The 18,730-nt window shown below is 41.9% G+C and overlaps 1 protein-coding gene across 1 annotated transcript in view; it reads left to right on the top strand.

Moving 5' to 3' along the window:
• LOC139311000 (tumor necrosis factor receptor superfamily member 1A-like) overlaps positions 1-18,730 on the top strand; it is a 70,526-nt gene that overhangs the window by 25,988 nt on the left and 25,808 nt on the right. The gene's annotated exons all lie outside the window — the stretch shown is intronic.

The raw sequence follows: 18,730 nt of genomic DNA, 5'->3' as shown, positions 1-18,730 counted from the left end.
AGATACCCTGAAGACTATACCGACACATACTCTCCTACAGTGAGAACAGAAAGCGTCAAGACAGCTTTAGTGATAGCATCAGCACTTAATCTTGAAGTCTTTCAGTATGACATACAGACAGCATATCTACACGCCAAACTCGATAAAGAGATTTATGTAAGAGCCCCACACAGTAAAAACACAAACAGAAATGACACATGGTTACTCAACAAAAGTCTATATGGATTAAAACAATCCGGTAAGCGTTGGTACGAATGCCTGGTTAATGTACTCAAAACTATGAAATTTAACGCCACAGCAGCAGATAACTGTTTTTTCATTAGAAAAGAAGGTGAATCACCAGAATTTGTGTTAATATATGTGGACGATATTCTATATATTTGTAAACATAAAAATAAGAGGGATACTTTTGTTACAAAATTAGGGGAACATTTTTCATTAAAATCACTGGGAAAGATAAATAAATATCTTGGAGTACATATTAATAAAACTGATAAAGGCTTTAGTCTGTCACAAAAGGATAAAATAATTGAACTCTTAAACAAATGTAACATGATTGATGCTAAACCTTGTGATACCCCCATGCAGATTGATTTTCTAAAAAATATGAACGAATCATCTCCAGAATTTAATGACAATACGCTTTAAAGATCAGTTATTGGCTCCCTTTTGTACATCGCGAATTGGACTAGACCTGATATTGCTTTACCACTTAATTTGTTATCTAGGTATGTAAGCAAACCCCTAATGTATCATTGGGAAGCGGTAAAAAGAGTATTAAGATATTTGAAATATAGCTTAGATTTTTGTTTATTATTGGAACCAGATAATATTGAAGAACCTATTCTCACTTGTTACGCTGACGCTGACTGGGCAGGCAACACTAAAAGTAGGAAGAGTACATCTGGTTACATATTCTTTCTTAACAACTGTCCAGTCCACTGGTATACTGGAAAGCAGAATTTAGTAGCGACTTCGACTACAGAAGCAGAATACATTTGTTTATCCAAAGCTGCTAACAATCTCATTTGGTTTAATGATTTATTGACTAATACCTGGAAGAACCCATCACAACCCATTATCATATATGAAGATAATAAGGCTGCAATAGAAATATCAAGGGCAGACGCTATTGGGCAACGATCTAGGCATATAGATATAAAATACAAACATGTAAAACAACTATCTAAAGAGGGTTTCATCAAAGCCATTCACTGCGATACCAAAGAACAAATAGCTGATATATTAACTAAACCTTTACAAACTAAACAACATAAATATTTAACGTCGAAGTTATGTGTTCAATATTATTCTACTTCTGAATGTCATTATTGTTATGTACCAGCTCGGCATTTAGAGTGGGATTTGTCATGTATAAATGCCTCACTCATACTAGATGAAAACTATGTTATGGGATGACAAGGGTTAACTCATTCCTTCCTCCTAAGTGTATCATTCATAAGCCACTCCCTACCTTCAGTTCCGCCCCCTTGGTATAAAAGGTGGAGCACACCACTTCTCCTTGCTTCTTCTTACAACCATCCTGTGAATGAAGAATGACATCTGTAAATAAATTGTTTCTTGTTTAAATGATAAAGAAGCCTGTGTCTGTTATTGAGTCAGATCCTCGAATTACGGCAACAGTTTGTTCTGCCATTGGTGCTCGGATGGAACCCCTAACTAAGTCCTTGAGCTGACTCTATTTGCTTTTAGGAACTCCTGCCAGAACTTTGCTGTAAACTGCATCTCCTGTCTGAAATTATACACCTTGGGACTCCATGCAGCTGGTAGATGTGTTGCACGAACATTTTGACCAGACTCTGGGCTGAGGGAAGTTTCAGACAGACAATGAAGTGTGCTTGTTTTGAAAACAAGTCAACCACAGTCCAAATTACGATGCTCCCATTACTCTCCGGCAATTCCACTAAATGAAATCCATGGTGATTTCCTCCCATGGTCTGCTGGGGTTGCCACCAGCTGTAGCAACCCAGGAGTTTTCCCTGGCAATCGCTTCACGGACGCATACACCAGGCAGCTGGTTACGAAGTTTTCCATGTCTTTCTTCATCATAAGTCACCAGAACTGTCTTTTTGCCAAGCAAAGGGTCTTTACAAACCTGAAGTGACCAGCCGGCTTTACTTCGTGGCTTCTTTGTAGGATCTGGGTCCTCTGGCTGGCTGGAACATACAGTTTATCTCCTTTCCATGCCAGGTCCTCCCTCATCGTCAGTGTTGCAGAAAAACAAGCCATACTTCAGTGTTGCAGAAAAACAAGCCATACTTCAGTGTTGCAGAAAAACAAGCCATACTTCAAAAAAATTTGAAGCCATACTTCAAATTTTTCATATTCTCGACATAATATTGACTTGCTTTGTTATGAATCCCTTTCCAACAAATTACCCACAAGAAGACTTGTCTCTTTTGTCAATCTATTATTCCACTGTACTGCATGTATTTTATTGCATTAAAAATCTTGCCAAATTTCCAGCAAATTGGATAATTCTTAAAAGACTTGGATAATTTCAAAGTTGCCAGCAGTACTGACACTGATGTCTCATTAACTTCAGAAACCCTGGACTTAACAAATAAAGTAGAAATTATCCTGACTCAGATACAGATTATAACAAATGATAATTCTAGCTTATTATACCAAACAAGATTATTGCTGCAGGCAGTGGAACAAAGACTTTTGGAGACACTCCTCTTTGTTAGAAAAAGATCACTGCACATCCCTTCCTCTCTAGGCTCCTATATAAATTATTGATACAAGACATTGCAGAATGATGCTCATCTTAGCACCAATCTTTAGCATGCATTTCATGGTCTTGAGGATGCTTTGTTTGTTAAATTTATTAATAATTATGATTTGCTGTTTTTACAAGGGACTTGGCTGCCTGAAGCTCTTTCTCTTAATGGTTTTGTGGCATTTTCATTAAGAGTGCTCCTGGATTCTGGGAAAGGCAGGCTCCCAGGTAGCTTAAGAATCTCCAGCCAGGCACCAAGGGAGATGAAGGAGGGGGATTTACAGAACTCTTGGCTTGCAATAGTAACAAAAATGGAAAGGATCTTGAGGTCATCAGCAAATTCACGGTGCTGAATTTACTTACCTTTGCTACTGGTTCACAAATGTGAGCATGTATGCACCTCGCTACGCTCACACGTGCCTCCTCCACGCATGCGCAGAGCCTTCTGCGCATGCACAGAGGGTCAAAAACGGGACGTAATGACCTCCAGGCGGATGGGCGGAACCTCCCGCCGCCGGTGCTACCAGTTCACCCAAGCCGGATAGAACCGGCTCAATTTCACCACTGCATGCACCCCACACCGGCTTATCTGAGGGCCCTTCAGCCAGGCCACCCATGCCAAACCCATACCCCACCCCATCCCAGGGCAGCCACATCCCTTCACTAACCTGCTTTCCAGCTCCGTATTACTCTGCCGCATGCAGGGCAACAAAAGTAGTTTGTGGGACTATGGTAAAAAAAAAAAGTTCAATCAGATCATCCAACTTCTCACACACAAAAAAAGATCTCACGAAGTTGGAAGGTCTGATTGAAATTTTAGCCTGCTGGAAAGCAGGTTAGTGAAGGGATGTGGCTGCCCTGCGGTGGGGTGGGGTTAGGGTTTGGCATTAATGGCATGGCTGAAAGGCCGTCAGGTAAACCATCATGGGTGTTGTGGCCCGTCAGCGGCCTGTGCAGTTAGTAGCTGATTCCGACAGAGAGGAGGCTGGTATGGTGCTGCGCCAGCAGCCTGTGCAGCTGGCGCTCGAGTCAGACAATGAGGAGGCTGGAGAAGATGATGTGCCGGAGGCGGGGATTCAGCCACGGCTTTCAGAACCTCCAGAAGCTCCCATAAGTGAAGAGGAAGAAGAGGAGGAGCCTCTTCTCGATGCACGAGCGTGCAGAGCTGTTAAAAGGCAGGAGTGGCTCTTCAGGAAGAGGTCTCAAGAGTAAGGCTTGGGTTTGTCTGCCACCGGCGAAGACGGTCGCTTCTGAAGGACCGCCAGCCCCGCCGCCTGTAGAGCCGCTCCGAGTGAGAGGAGCGGCTTGAAAACTCCAAAATCCTGAGGATTTGAGGAGAAGAGGGAAGCAAGAGGCAGGTTGAGCCCCCGTGAACCCCCAGAAGTCTGCTACTGGGGAGGAAATGGGCGCGGCTCCCTTTTAACTTGCGGAGACTCCGGACGGCGTGGGACGACTCTGCCTGTCAGAGCAAGCCGGCTGCAGCAAACATTTAAAAAATAATTTTGCTATAACACTGTTGTGGCCCCGCCCTCTGAGCCTGTCCCATCGGAGGAAGAAAGCTCCGAGCATGAGGAAGAGGAGTCAGCCAGGCCTCCCTCTCCAGGCCCCTCCCCTCTGGCATTGTCTCAAGTGCCGGCCGAGGGAGAGGAGACAGCTGATTCGAGTCAAAGTGATAATGACACATCATTCCTGGACGCACGCCTCCGAAGGCGTGATAAACGTTTGCAGCAGCTTGGGAGGCGTGCTAGGGATTAGAACTGAGTCACTGGACCACACCCCAGAGACCACACCCCAGAGACTATATAATAGAGAGTGGTGGTCAAGGATCTTTTGTGACGAACAAAGCAAAACCTTGGAGTCACTAAAGCCTCATCCGGAACTGCTGGGAGGAATATTATTTCTGTTTGGACTTTCTTGAACGTTCGTATCTTATCTGTCTATTTGTGAAAATAAAGTAACTTGGCAGACGGTGTGTCTATCGCTGCCAAGTTGGAGATAAGAACTGGGTGCATTCCAAAGTGTTTCCTTAACCCTCGACTGGCTGTGTGTGTGTGTGTGGGGACGGGGACAGATCAAACACAACCTCAACCCCTAAACCAAGAAACTGCAAGTATTTTCCTGTTTTTGAACTTTTGATTTGGGAAAAGTTAGAGCGAGCGGAAACGGCTTGAAAAAATGGCGCCGCTCCAGTGTTAACGAGCTGAAAGGGAGAGTGATCTCGCAAAGCTATTTCAACAAGCTACATTGTAGCATTGCTTGTAGCAAGCGAACAGAGAAGAGTGGAAGAAAAATTCCTTTTTAAAATAAACCTGAGCTTGCTCCAGCTTACTTAATTTCTAATTTGATCAAATCTGGGGGACTTTTTTAAAGGACTTTGTGGAGGTGCAAAGGGGGGGAAAAAAAGACTTCCTTTTTTCAGAAAAGTTAATTTACGTGGCAGAATGGCTTCAAAGAAACAGGAAGCAAAGGCTGCAGGGGAGGGATCTCCCACTCACAAACCGGAACAGCAGCCCCCTCCCAGTCAGCAGAGTGAGGGAAAGGATTTTGATGTACAAAGTTTGAAAGATTTTATTACCCAGGCTCTGGATGGTAAATTTCAAAAATCACAACAGGAAATGAAGAAAGAAATTAATGAATTTAAAGAGGCAATGAAAGAAAATTATGACAAGGTGTCTGACAAATTGTCAAATGTGGTTTCTGATTTGGCAGAAACCATTACCAAAGTGGATTCCAAACTGGAAGAATTTAAATCAGAAGTTAATGTCAAAATGAAGGATACTGATTCTAAAATTGTTGATGTGGACAATAAAGTGCAGAGAGTTGAAAATGAAATTACAATGATACAGTTTCGATCCATGGAATTTGCTATAAGGCTTCGAGGAATAAAAGAGAATGATAGGCAAGATCTGAGACAGATTTGTTCGGATGCCCTGGCTGTATTGTTAAAAATTGACCCAGCAGACATGGTTTATAAAATAGACAAAATTTACAGAGTGAACTCATGGGTGGCTAGACAAAGAAAATTGCCCAGAGATGTGGTGATATATTTTACTGACAGAAGAATAAGAAATGATATTTTGCAAAGATCCTTTCTTTCCTCTGTACAAGTGGAGGGAGCTCAAATTGGAATCTACAAGGAATTACCACCTAAGATGTTAAAAGATCGAAAAGAATATAGGTTTCTAGTGAATGAATTGCAAAAGCAAGATATACCATTCCGGTGGGATGCCCCAACTGGTATAATTTTGAAATATAATGGAGAGAGCCATCGATTGAATACTTTTCAGAAGGCGGAATATTTTTATTATAATATTCTTAAAGAAAGATCATCATCCCCACGTACATCTACAATGTTGGAGACAAAAAGTGACAAGGAAAAGCAACCTCAGCATGAGAGGGAACAACAGTCCAAGCAGATGGAATTAGTGGAAATGCAGGGAGCTGTTGGAGGAGGAGGTTTTATGGAGGAATCCCTGTTAGAATCTTCACCAATTTTGTCAACAAGAGATGCCGCTTTGGATCTAGCTCGGATCCCTGAAGTTAAGGACCAGCGCATAACTCGTGCAATTTCTAAGCAAATAAAAGAAAAACAACAACAAGAAAGTCAACATAAAAGGGGAGCTAAAAGCACCACACAAAGTGAAGCCATGGGGGGAGCGAGGCCGAAGACCTCAGAAGAAGCGAGGCAAGGCAGCTCATCGCTTCAGAAAGGTCAAGATGACAATTAGGCTTTTATCTTGGAATGTTAACGGATTAAATTCACCACAAAAAAGGCAGAAGTTATTTACATACCTGAGACAATTTAATAATGACATAATTTGTTTACAAGAAACTCATATTCGAACTCAAGATCATAAATACTTGATAAACTCTAAATTAGGAACACATTTTATAGCTTCAACCTCGGAAAAAAAGAACGGTGTGGTTATCTATGTAAATAAAAGATTGTCTGCTAAAATCATAGAAGCAGATGAAGGTGGTAGGTTTATCGCAATTGAATTGCATACGGCAAGCGGTCAAATTCTTTTGATTGGAATTTATGCTCCGAACCAACAACAGGATCATTTTTATAAGACTTTACATAATAAAATATTGCAATGGGATTACAGATCTATTTTAATAATGGGAGACTGGAATGGAGTAATCGATTCTAAACTAGATAAAAAGAGTTTGGCGAAAGTAAGGCTCAGACTACCACAGACTTTTTTTGACATGAAAGAAGATTTGGAATTAAAAGATATTTGGAGAATTTATAACCCAAAAGAATCGGACTATACTTTTTTCTCTGATAGACATAGATCTTTTTCCAGGATTGATTTTATCTTGTTATCAGATGATTTACTTGTTAAAACAAAAAGAACAAAGATATTTCCAAGAACTTTAACCGATCATAGTTCTGTATGGATAGAAATTGAGATGGGAAAGACTGAGAGAAGGTCATGGAGACTAAATGAAAATTTGTTTAGATATGAAAAAAATATAACAGAACTTAAAAAACAGATGAAAGAATTTTTTGAGATGAATTTGAATAAGGGTACCCCAATTGAAATTGTATGGGATGCGAGTAAAGCGTATATGAGAGGGGTACTCATCTATATGAATTCTAAACACAAACAGAATCGACAAAAGAAAAGATCCGAATTGGAAGTAGAAATAAAGAATAAGGAACAGCTACTCATTAAAAACCCAACAGATGAAAGAATATCTGGTGCTATAAAACTTTTGAAAGATCAATTTCAAATGCTCTTGGCGGAGCAAGCTGCAACAAATTTACAATATGCGAAACATAATACGTTTTGTAATGCTAATAAACCGGGAAGATGGTTGGCCTACACTTTAAGGAAGAAGCAGAGCTTGCGGACTATTGAGAGTATTGATATTGGAGGGAAAGAAATTTTTCAACAAAAATTGATTAAAGAAGTTTTTGTAGACTATTATACTAAATTATATGCTAAAGATGATATACAGAATGGACTTATAGAAAAATATCTAGAAGAGAAAAGAGTTTCAAAAATTACTAGCCAACAAAAAGAAAGATTGAACTATCCTATAACTGTTGAGGAAATAATCGCAGCAATTAAACAACTGAAAACAGTTAAAGCTCCTGGAACAGATGGATTGACTGCAGTATATTATAAAACTTTACAAGCAGAAATGGTGGAACAACTTAGAGATTTATTTTGCAATATACAACAAGGGGGTAAAATACCCCCATCATGGAAATCAGCATATATCACTTTGATACCAAAAGAACAAGTAGGTCCTAAAAAACCGGAAAATTATAGACCAATATCTCTTTTAAATAATGACTATAAAATTTATGCAAAAGTATTAGTCAACAGACTGATGCCAGTAATCCAAGAGGTGATTCACGCTGACCAAGCGGGATTTATAGAAGGCAGATACATGAAGGATAATGTAAGGCAAGTTATAGACTTATTGGAATATCTTGAGAAGAATAAACAGATCTCTGCAGTGCTGGTTTTTTTGGATGCGGAGAAGGCCTTTGATAGAGTGGACTGGAATTTTTTACTAAAGACTTTAAGAAAAATGGGATTTGGAGACCAATTTATACAGGCGGTCTCAGCAATTTACCAAGAACAAAAGGCACAGATTATTATTAATGGAAGTTTGACATCAGAGTTTAATATTGAAAAAGGGACCAGACAAGGCTGTCCGTTATCCCCATTGTTATTTATTTTAGCATTAGAAGTCTTGTTGAACACAATACGGGATTCGAATAACTTGAAAGGTATAGTGATAAGGCAAGAGGATTACAGAATAAGGGCATTTGCAGATGATCTGGTTGTTACCCTAACACAGCCGATGGAATCAATAATCCAGATGAAAGACATTATACAAGATTATGGTATAGTATCAGGTTTTAGATTGAATCAGAAAAAAACTAAGATGATAGTTAAAAATATGACACAAGATCGACGACATGAACTTCAAAATAAGGCAGGTTTTGAGATTGTACCAAAGGTTAAATATCTAGGAGTTCAGGTTGCAGAATCAAATATTAAATTGTTTCAAAATAACTATGAAGTACTGTGGCGAGTTGTACAGAAAGATATGGAAATGTGGAAAAAACTGCAGCTGTCTTTACTTGGGAAAATAGCAGCAGTTAAGATGAACGTTTTGCCAAGATTTCTTTTTTTGTTTCAAATGATTCCGGTGCTTAAAAGTGATAAACAATTGAAAGCTTGGCAAACTGGAGTGAATAAGTTTGTTTGGAACGAGAAAAAACCGAGAGTGAAATTGAAAATTATGCAAGATGTTCCAGAAAGGGGAGGTCTTAAACTTCCAAACCTACAGTTATATTATGAAGCAGCAGCCTTAACCTCAGCAAGTGATTGGTTTGGAAGGAAAAAGACTGGAATACTGAATATAGAAAGTTTTGACCTTGAATTTGGATGGCATGCTTATTTATTCTATGACAACAAAGTGGATAAAGTATTCAAAAGCCATATACTTAGAGATTCTTTGATGAGAGTTTGGAAGAAGCACCGATTCAAATGGGATTATAAAATACCGCTATGGCTGGATCTTGGTCATATTATGTGGAATATAAATATAATGTCACTCGGGGGGTTTTTATACAAAGAGGTTCTTTTTACAGATGCGGGCAGATGGCAGCTGAAGACTTTACAGACACTGTTGGACGAAGGGATTAACTTAACTTGGTTTCAATATAATCAACTACAATTGAGATGGAAAGAGGACCAAAAAATTGGTATTATGTTGCATGAGGAAGAGCTGGTTAGACATATAAAAGAGAAAGGTCCAATGCATATTAAAAGACTTTATAATGTTTTGTTAGAAAGGGACTCAGAAACTGAACTAGTTAAAGACTGTATGATTAAGTGGGCACAAAATTTTGAAGAACCAGTGATGTTGGAAACATGGGAGAAAATTTGGGTTCAGAATGTTAAATTTACACAGTCGCAGAATTTGAGGGAAAATTTTTACAAAATGTTTTATAGATGGCATTTAGATCCTAAGAAATTGTCGTGTATGTACCCTAATGTTCAGCCAAAATATTGGAGGTGTGATTGTACAGATGCTACATATTATCATATTTGGTGGACCTGTAAGAAAGTTAAGGCTTTTTGGATAAAAATTTGGTGGGTCATGCATAAGGTGACCAGATTTTAACATTGGTAAAGAGGGACATTGTGGGCGTGGCTTATTTTGTGGGCGTGGCTAGCTGGTCATGTGACCGGGTGGCCATGGCTATGTGTATAGGGTAAGGTGAACAGATTTTAACATTGGTAAGAGGGACACCATTGTGGGCGTGGCTTATTGTGTGGGCGTGGCTTGGAGGCCATGTGACTGGGTGGGCGTGGCTAGCTGGTCATGTGACCGGGTGGCAATGGCTATGTGTATAGGGACTACTCAGAGGGCTGGAAAGTCATTTCTGACAGGTCCTCACACTTTTGACTGGTCCTTATACTTATGATCATCCTCACATTTATGCCCGTGCAGCATTCTTAACAACCATGTCACTCATTTCACAACTGCTTCTCTTCACCATGATGACAAGATAGGGCAAAAATGTAAAATGTGAGGACAGTCGTAAGTTCGAGGACTGGTCAAAAGTGCGAGGACCAGTCAAAAATAACTTTTTCAGCCCTCTGAGTAGTCCATATGCACAAAAGGACTAACCAGAGGGCTGAAAAAAGTCATTTCTGACAGGTCCTCGCACTTTTGACTGGTCCTCACACTTATGACCATCCTCACATTTATGCCCGTGCAGCATTCTTAACAACCATGTCACTCATTTCACAACTGCTTCTCTTCACCATGGTGATAAGATAGGGAAAAAAACGTAAAATGTGAAGACAGTCGTAAGTTCGAGGACTGGTCAAAAGTGCGAGGACCAGTCAAAAATAACTTTTTCAGCCCTCTGAGTAGTCCATATGCACAAAAGGACTAACCAGAGGGCTGAAAAAAGTCATTTCTGACAGGTCCTCGCACTTTTGACTGGTCCTCACACTTATGACCATCCTCACATTTATGCCCGTGCAGCATTCTTAACAACCATGTCACTCATTTCACAACTGCTTCTCTTCACCATGATGACAAGATAGGGCAAAAATGTAAAATGTGAGGACAGTCGTAAGTTCGAGGACTGGTCAAAAGTGCGAGGACCAGTCAAAAATAACTTTTTCAGCCCTCTGAGTAGTCCATATGCACAAAAGGACTAACCAGAGGGCTGAAAAAAGTCATTTCTGACAGGTCCTCGCACTTTTGACTGGTCCTCACACTTATGACCATCCTCACATTTATGCCCGTGCAGTATTCTTAACAACCACGTCACTCATTTCACAACTGCTTCTCTTCACCATGATGACAAGATAGGGCAAAAATGTAAAATGTGAGGACAGTCGTAAGTTCGAGGACTGGTCAAAAGTGCGAGGACCAGTCAAAAATAACTTTTTCAGCCCTCTGAGTAGTCCATATGCACAAAAGGACTAACCAGAGAGCTGAAAAAAGTCATTTCTGACAGGTCCTCTCACTTTTGACTGGTCCTCACACTTATGACCATCCTCACATTTATGCCCATGCAGCATTCTTAACAATCATGTCACTCATTTCACAACTGCTTCTCTTCACCATGATGACAAGATAGGGCAAAAATGTAAAATGTGAGGACAGTCATAAGTTCGAGGACTGGTCAAAAGTGTGAGGACCAGTCAAAAATAACTTTTTCAGCCCTCTGAGTAGTCCATATGCATTAAAGGATTACAGCAATAGAGAGGGATGAAGGAATGGAAATTAGAGTAGGAGTGAGGGTAAGAGAGGGAGGAAGAGAGGAGGAGAAGGAGAAAGAAAGAGGAAGTAGGGAGGAGAAAAAGAGGGTGGGGGGAAGAGAAAGTAAGAAGGAAAGAAAAGAGAGAGGTGGTAGGTTTGAGGAGAAAGATTGCTGTACAATAAAAAAGATGAAAGGGAAGAAAGCCAACCCCAAGCAAATATAAAGATATTAAGATAAAGAATGAATTGTTAAACTTTAAAGAATAAAAGAGAACAAATATGAATAAATAGCAATAATTAGAATTTAGAAACACACATACAAACATACAATGTATTTTCTTTGAACAGAATATTTGGCTGGTTCACAAATTTAAACAGCGTTTAGTCATTTCAATTAAATTTACAATTTCTATATTTCCTTTTTGCCATATTTATTCCTCATCTATTTTTTTAAAAAACCAATATTACCCTTCATCCTCATCTCTAATCTTAATCAAATTCAATTTTTCCCTTCTATTCTATATTATACCCCTTCCCATTATCATCTATTTTTATATCCATCCTCACATTGTTTAATTATGTAATTATGTAATACAGTTGTTTAATACAAATTCAACATTTTAATATAAATCAATTAGTTATAAAACTATCTTTTTTGTATATTAATCAATATGAACATGAATATTCCAATTATTTCCATGCAATCCAATTTCTTACAAATCAATTAATTATATTTACCAATAATAATAAACCAAATAATTTCTCCCATATATTCCTCCGAACCACAACTTAACCATTTCTGCTTTCAACACAATATACAATTAATAGTATCTCAATTATTACAATTCCCTAGTTAAATACAGCTTTTTTTCCTTTGTGTTTTAAAATCTTGAAGTCTCCTCCTAAATTTCCCATTGTTTGCAGTTTTTCATCTACCTTTTTTGGGGAGGAAAAATAAAAATAAAAATAAATCTCTCTCTGCCTCATTTTGTCACGCTGCACCAAAGACCCTGGTTTCGGTTTCAGTTTCGTTTCTGAAGCTTAGCTAGGGGGAAAAAAAACTGCTTTACACTGATTGCCTGTAGGGCGGCCCTTTGAAGCCCCAGGCAAGAGTTTAAACAGTTTTTTTTTCTTCTAGCCATCAGCTGGGGCTCAAGAAAAATCGGGACTTTTTTGAAACGCCGCGGGACACGGGACAAATTGCTCAAAAGCGGGACTGTCCCGCCAAAAGCGGGACGTCTGGTCACCTTAGTCATGCAGAATGTTTTGAAGAAAAAAATTCAATTTTCTCCACAATTGTTTCTTTTGGGTATAGTTAAGGGTTTTACAGTGGATGAAACAAAATTGATTTTGTATATGATTACAGCAGCGAGATTGTTGATAGGTAAATATTGGAAAAATGAAGCTTTGCCTACTGTTCAAGAATGGACTTTGAAGATGGCCAGTTTTGCTGAGATGGCGAAGATTTCAGCATATTTAAAAGACCGCTCGCAAGAGACTTATGAATGTGAATGGAAAAAGTGGATAGATTATGTGCAGAACAAATATCAAACTAGGAAGTATCAAATAGCTTTTCACTGAAAGTAGTATTATATTAAGATAGTATTATATTATATTATATTAAGATAGAAATATTTGAACTATCTGAAGATGAAAAATGCTATGGGGGTTGGGGGGGGTTTTAGAGTTCAAGGTTTTTTTTTATATAAAGGGGATAATGATGGGGTACATTCTATGGAAGCCCGGGGGGGAGGGGAGGGTTGGGGGGGCTAGGGAGGGGGGGTCTGGGGAGGTTGGGGTGGGTTAGGGGGGTGAAAATGGGGTGAAAATGTAATGGTAAAACTTTTACAATAAAAAAAAAAAAGAGTAAGGCTTGGGGCTAATTGGCCACTCCCCTAGCCTATTTAAGGAAGGACGACGACTGATGCAATTTGCAGGAAACAACTTCGTTCATATTCCTTCGCATCTTGATTCCAGAAACGTTTGATTCGGCTCTTGTTTATCTCTTGTCAGTTTTCCTGCAAATTGCTTCTGGGCATTCTGCCAACCACAGTAAGATTACGGTTATCTGAAATACTGTGCCTCAGAATTGAGTTATTATTCTTTGAATTCTTGTTAGCTGTTAATGAAGTTAAATTAACAGCCTTGTTCAGAAAAGATGGATTTAAACTATACTTTGTTCGAACAACTACTAAGAAAGTTCATTAGTAGTCCTTAATTAGTAAACTAAGGTTTGTATGGACTTTGTGTGTGCTGCGTTCTTTGGGATCCGTACCTGGGGCAGAACAGCGGGACACATGGAGTAGCTCAGCACCCCCCCACCTCGCTTCGTCCCCCTGCCTCACTTCGTTCTTCTTTCTTCTTTGTTCTTCATGACTTCTCCTTGCTCGTTGCTATAACAGACCAGGAGGCTAAGCGATGCACCAGTGTGGCAGCCACAAAGCGAGGCTTTGGTGGGGTGGAGGCCAAAGCAAGGGGGGGTTGCTGCCCCACACTGGTTTACCTGAGTGACCTGCAGCCAGGCCATCAACATCCTGACAACTGCTTCGTCTTGCGGCTGCAAGCAAGAAGAAGCGGGCCAGCAGCCACATGAGGTCCTGGATGGGGTTTGTGGAGCTGACACCACAAGGCCAGACAGTTGTCAGGACGTTGATGGCCTGGCTGCAGGGCTCTCAGGTAAGCCGGTGCAGGGTGCATGGGGCAGCTCCGCACCCCCTGCCTCATTTCATCCTCCACCCTCCCACCCCCGCCCTAGCTTGATTTTTATGGCCCACCTCGAGAAGCAGATGGTGGGTGGGGCTTAACTAGGCCTTATTTTGGGGTAGGGCTTACTTTAGGCACAAGCATGAAAATTGAGCCAGGGCTTGTTTTCAGGGTAGATTGTATTTTCGGGGAAACAAATGTATTTGATTCTGATTTGCATATAATGTTATGTGAACCCGGTCTCATGACTGGTAAATTATGGTTTATAGCTGAATACAGACATGAACAAATCCAGCCATGTCTTGTTTGTTGAATAGGCAATAGTTAAACACACTTATTGCAATGTGTTAACCCAGTCTGGGTATGGATTCAGCTGGGACTGTTTGTAAGAATAGATGTATGGATGAGAGCTTATGTGGGAACATATGCTTATAGATGTGCTCTTAACAACTAAAGCATTCTTGCCCTCCCTCCCCTCCTAAAATCTGCCAGTTTTAGGTTAGAGGAAACTATTAATCCCTGGCATTGTTCTGATGGAGGAGAGTTATTTATTGGCTAGAAGCCTTACATAGACAGGGATTTTCTATTGGCTTGTTCTGATCACTTGTCAGGAAATTGGAAAATACACTGGCCTCAGAACTGGGTAAATACATAGTTCAGTTCTCTCCTGATCGTAACCTTGTTCAGCAGATATTGAAATATAATGACAGCAATTCCAAGGAGGAAAAAATGGCAGCCTACAGAGGAAACATGTTTGACTGTATAAGAAATATATTAAACAACAACCCTGTCAAGTGGGATGGGCTGAAAGAGAGTGCTCAGTTCAGATTAAGTCTTAATTTCATAGTCAGAAAGGACTCCCAAATGTTCAATTTATTTGTTTAATTTCTGTATGAAAGACTCAGGTTTGTCAGTAAATATTAACATATCTTTTACAATTAAGGCTACCTCCATCCTTCTTTCCCCCATTTATCAAATAATAGTTTTTTCTGTTTCCAACTTCAAAGTAGCTGTACGCCAGGGGTGAAATGCTCCCGGTTTGGACCGGATTGCCCAAATCAGTAGCGATGGCGGCGGGTGGTTCAGAGAACCGGTAACAAAAATCCCTGCCCCCCTCCCCACATGCCCAGCTTTGCTGTGCAATCATCAGAGGCTTTTTTCTTTACTTTTAAAAGCATTTTTTCTTCGACCAAAAAAATGCTTTTAAAAGTAAAAAAAAAAGCATCTGATGATCGCGCAGCTCAGCTGGGATCGTCACAGCCTTTTAAAAGCATTTTTTCTACAACCTCTTCGGCCGATCCCAGCTGAGTTGCCTGATCGTCAAGAGGCTTTTTTTCTTTTAAAAGCAAAAAAAAAAAAAAATGCTTTTAAAAGAAAACAAGAGCCTCTGACAATCAGGCAACTCAGCTGGGATCATCAAAGCCTTTTAAAAGCATTTTTTTTCAGCCAAAGAGGTTTTAGAAAAAATGCTTTTAAAAGTTTTAAAAAAAAGTTGGCCACACCCACCCAGTCACATTACCCCACCACCACCAAGCCACGCCCACAGAACCGGTAGTAACAAATTTTACATTTCACCACTGTTGTACGCTATTATTGATTTTCAACTACTATGCTTTGAAGGAGTCCCAAGAGCCACAAAAGATGCTTGGGGGATGCTCAAGAGTTTTTGATTGATAACACTAGCTGCTAGCTTCTATATTTTGCCTCACAACAGTAGTTCATGCAGTCATCACTACCTGCGTGATCTATTGGGGTTGTCTGTAAAACTACTCAAAACGCTCTTGGTGTAGAATATGATAACCCAGTTCTTGGTGGGTTTGCCATAAAAGAGTACCTAACACTTGTGCTGTGAGCTGGAATAGATTGCCAATATGTTTCCAGGCATACTGAAATTCCAACAGCTGGTTTTGAACTATCAATCCCTGCACAGCTTGGCCCCAGGACAGGACCACCCTTTCCAACCAGAATCAACTTACTTGGCATGTTCATCAAGGGAGAAAGTCTTGGTTGTTCATAATTTCTGTGAAGTTTGGGCAGTAGTGCTGTTAGAACCTTGCTTTTATGGCATGCCCCCCTCCCCCCCCAATTAGATTGCTTTCTCTTATAATAGCATTCCAGAAGATAGCCAAAACAGAGTTCTTCCTGACCTGTGTTGGCTGTGGTGGTGGTGGTTTGGATGTATTTCTTGTCTATTATAAAACCTTGGTCAATTTATAATTGTCCATTTATCATGAGTTGTGATAGTATTTAGTACATTTATTTTAAATTCAGCCATAAACATTTTATTTTTGATGTTATTATTGTGAAAATTTTAATTGTTTTGGATTGTGGGCCGGAGGGAGGGGTCCCTCTGGTAGAAATGTGCCCACCAGGCTTCCACGCATTCCATCAGCCGAGGCCTCAGGGGAGGGGCGGGGGAGTAGTGGTTATTATTAGAGAAGACCTTAGGCTGAGGGAGACCACTGTTCCTCAGACGGCCGGTTGTGAGTCCCTCCTTGTGAAGTGGGGTCATGGGGTTCAGATGGGCTTGTTGATCACGTACCTGGCTCCCTGCCACGTGGCTGCAGCCCTGCCCGAGCTACTCAATGTTATCGCCGTGGTGGCGGTTGATACCCCCAGACTTATGGTCATGGGGGATTTTAACCTGCCATCCATGGGTGAGGCATCTGATGTGGCTCGGGAGTTCATGGCTTCCATGATGGCCATGGACCTGACCCAGCTAATTCATGGCCCTACACACAGGGGGGGAAACACACTGGACCTGGTTTTTGTCTCTGGATAGTGGTTCAGTGATCTTGAGATAGGGGACATAGTCATTGAGCCCTTGTCATGGTCAGATCACTCTCTCCTTCGCCTTGACCTCCGAATCGCGGTACCCCGCCGCAGGGAGGCGGAACTGGTAAGATGGTACCGCCCCAGGCGCCTGATGGAACCTGATAGGTTCCAGATGGAGCTTGGGCCAATCCCCGAGGATCTTGCACACGCCTCGACTGGAGACCTAGTGGCCGCCTGGGATAGGGTGGCTGCTGGAGCTCTGGATCGAGTCGTGCCTTTGCGGCCTCTGACCCGGTGCCGATCTCACCTGGCTCCTTGGTTTACTGAGGAGCTGAGGGAGATGAAGCGCCGGAAAAGACGCCTAGAGAGCAGTTGGAGGGCTAGTCTTTCTGAATCGGACTGGACACTGGTAAGATCTCATATTAAGAATTACCTAGTGGCGATAAAAGCAGCAAAATGTACCCATTTTGCTGCTCTTATTGCATCATCAGATAATCGCCCAGCCACCCTGTTTAGGGTGACCCGCTCCCTGCTCCACCAGGAAGCACGGGAGGACCCCTTGGAGGGAAGAGCCAAGCATTTTGTTCAATATCTGCATGACAAAATCACTCAGATTCGGGAAGGTCTGGACTCCGACTGGGTAGGTCCAGTGAGGGTGACGGAGGCAGGTCTTGAGAATGTTATCTGGGACGAGTTTGATCCTGTGACCCCAGATGACGTGGACAGGATTCTGGGTAGATTGAACGCGACCACATGTTTGTTGGACCCGTGTCCCTCTTGGTTAGTACTGGCTTCCCGGGAGGTGACGCGAGGCTGGCTCCAGGGGATTATAAATGCTTCATTGGGTGAGGGTGCCTTCCTGCTGCCTTGAAGGAGGCGGTGGTGAGGCCTCTCCTCAAGAAGCCTTCCCTGGACCCGGCAGTATTGGCTAATTATCGTCCAGTCTCCAACCTTCGCTTTGTTGCGAAGGTTGTTGAGAGTGTGGTTGCGCGACAGCTCCCCCAGTACCTGGATGAAACGTCGTATCTAGATCCATTCCAGTCGGGTTTCAGGCCTGGGTACAGCACGGAAACGGCATTGGTCGCGTTGGTTGATGATCTCTGGAGGGCTCGGGACAGGGGTTGCTCCTCTGTCTTGGTCCTGTTAGATCCTGTTAGGTCCTCTCGCCTCTCCTGTTCAACATTTATGTGAAGCCGCTGGGCGAGATCATCCGTGGTTTCGGGGTGAAGTACCATCAGTATGCTGACGACACCCAGCTGTACATCTCCACCCCGGACCACCCCAACGATGCCCTTGAAGTGATGTCCCGGTGCCTGGAGGCCGTACGGATCTGGATGGGGAGGAACAGGCTCAGGCTCAACCCATCCAAGACCGAATGGCTGTGGTTTCCGACATCCCGATATAGTCAGCTGGTGCCATCGCTGACTATTGGGGGCAAATCATTGGCCCCCACGGAGAGGGCTCGCAACTTGGGCATCCTCCTGGATTCACGGCTGTCTTTAGAAGAGCACTTGACGGCCATGACCGGGAGGATTTTTCATCAGGTTCGCCTGATTCGCCAGTTGCGTCCCTTTCTGGATCGGGACTCGTTACGCACGGTCACTCATGCCCTTGTCACCTCCCGCCTGGACTATTGCAACGCTCTCTACATGGGGCTCCCCTTGAGGAGCACCCGGAGGCTCCAACTGGCGCAGAGTGCGGCCGCGCGGGTGGTAATGGGAGCGACATGGCGTTCCCATGTAACACCCCTCC

This window comes from Pituophis catenifer, unplaced genomic scaffold (assembly GCF_029215685.1).
Source record: "Pituophis catenifer annectens isolate HBS135680 unplaced genomic scaffold, rPitCat1.0.hap2 SCAF_2, whole genome shotgun sequence".
Taxonomy (NCBI): domain Eukaryota; kingdom Metazoa; phylum Chordata; class Lepidosauria; order Squamata; family Colubridae; genus Pituophis; species Pituophis catenifer.
The sequence above is the reverse complement of the archived record's forward strand: the minus strand, read 5'-3'. Positions and strand labels throughout refer to the sequence as shown.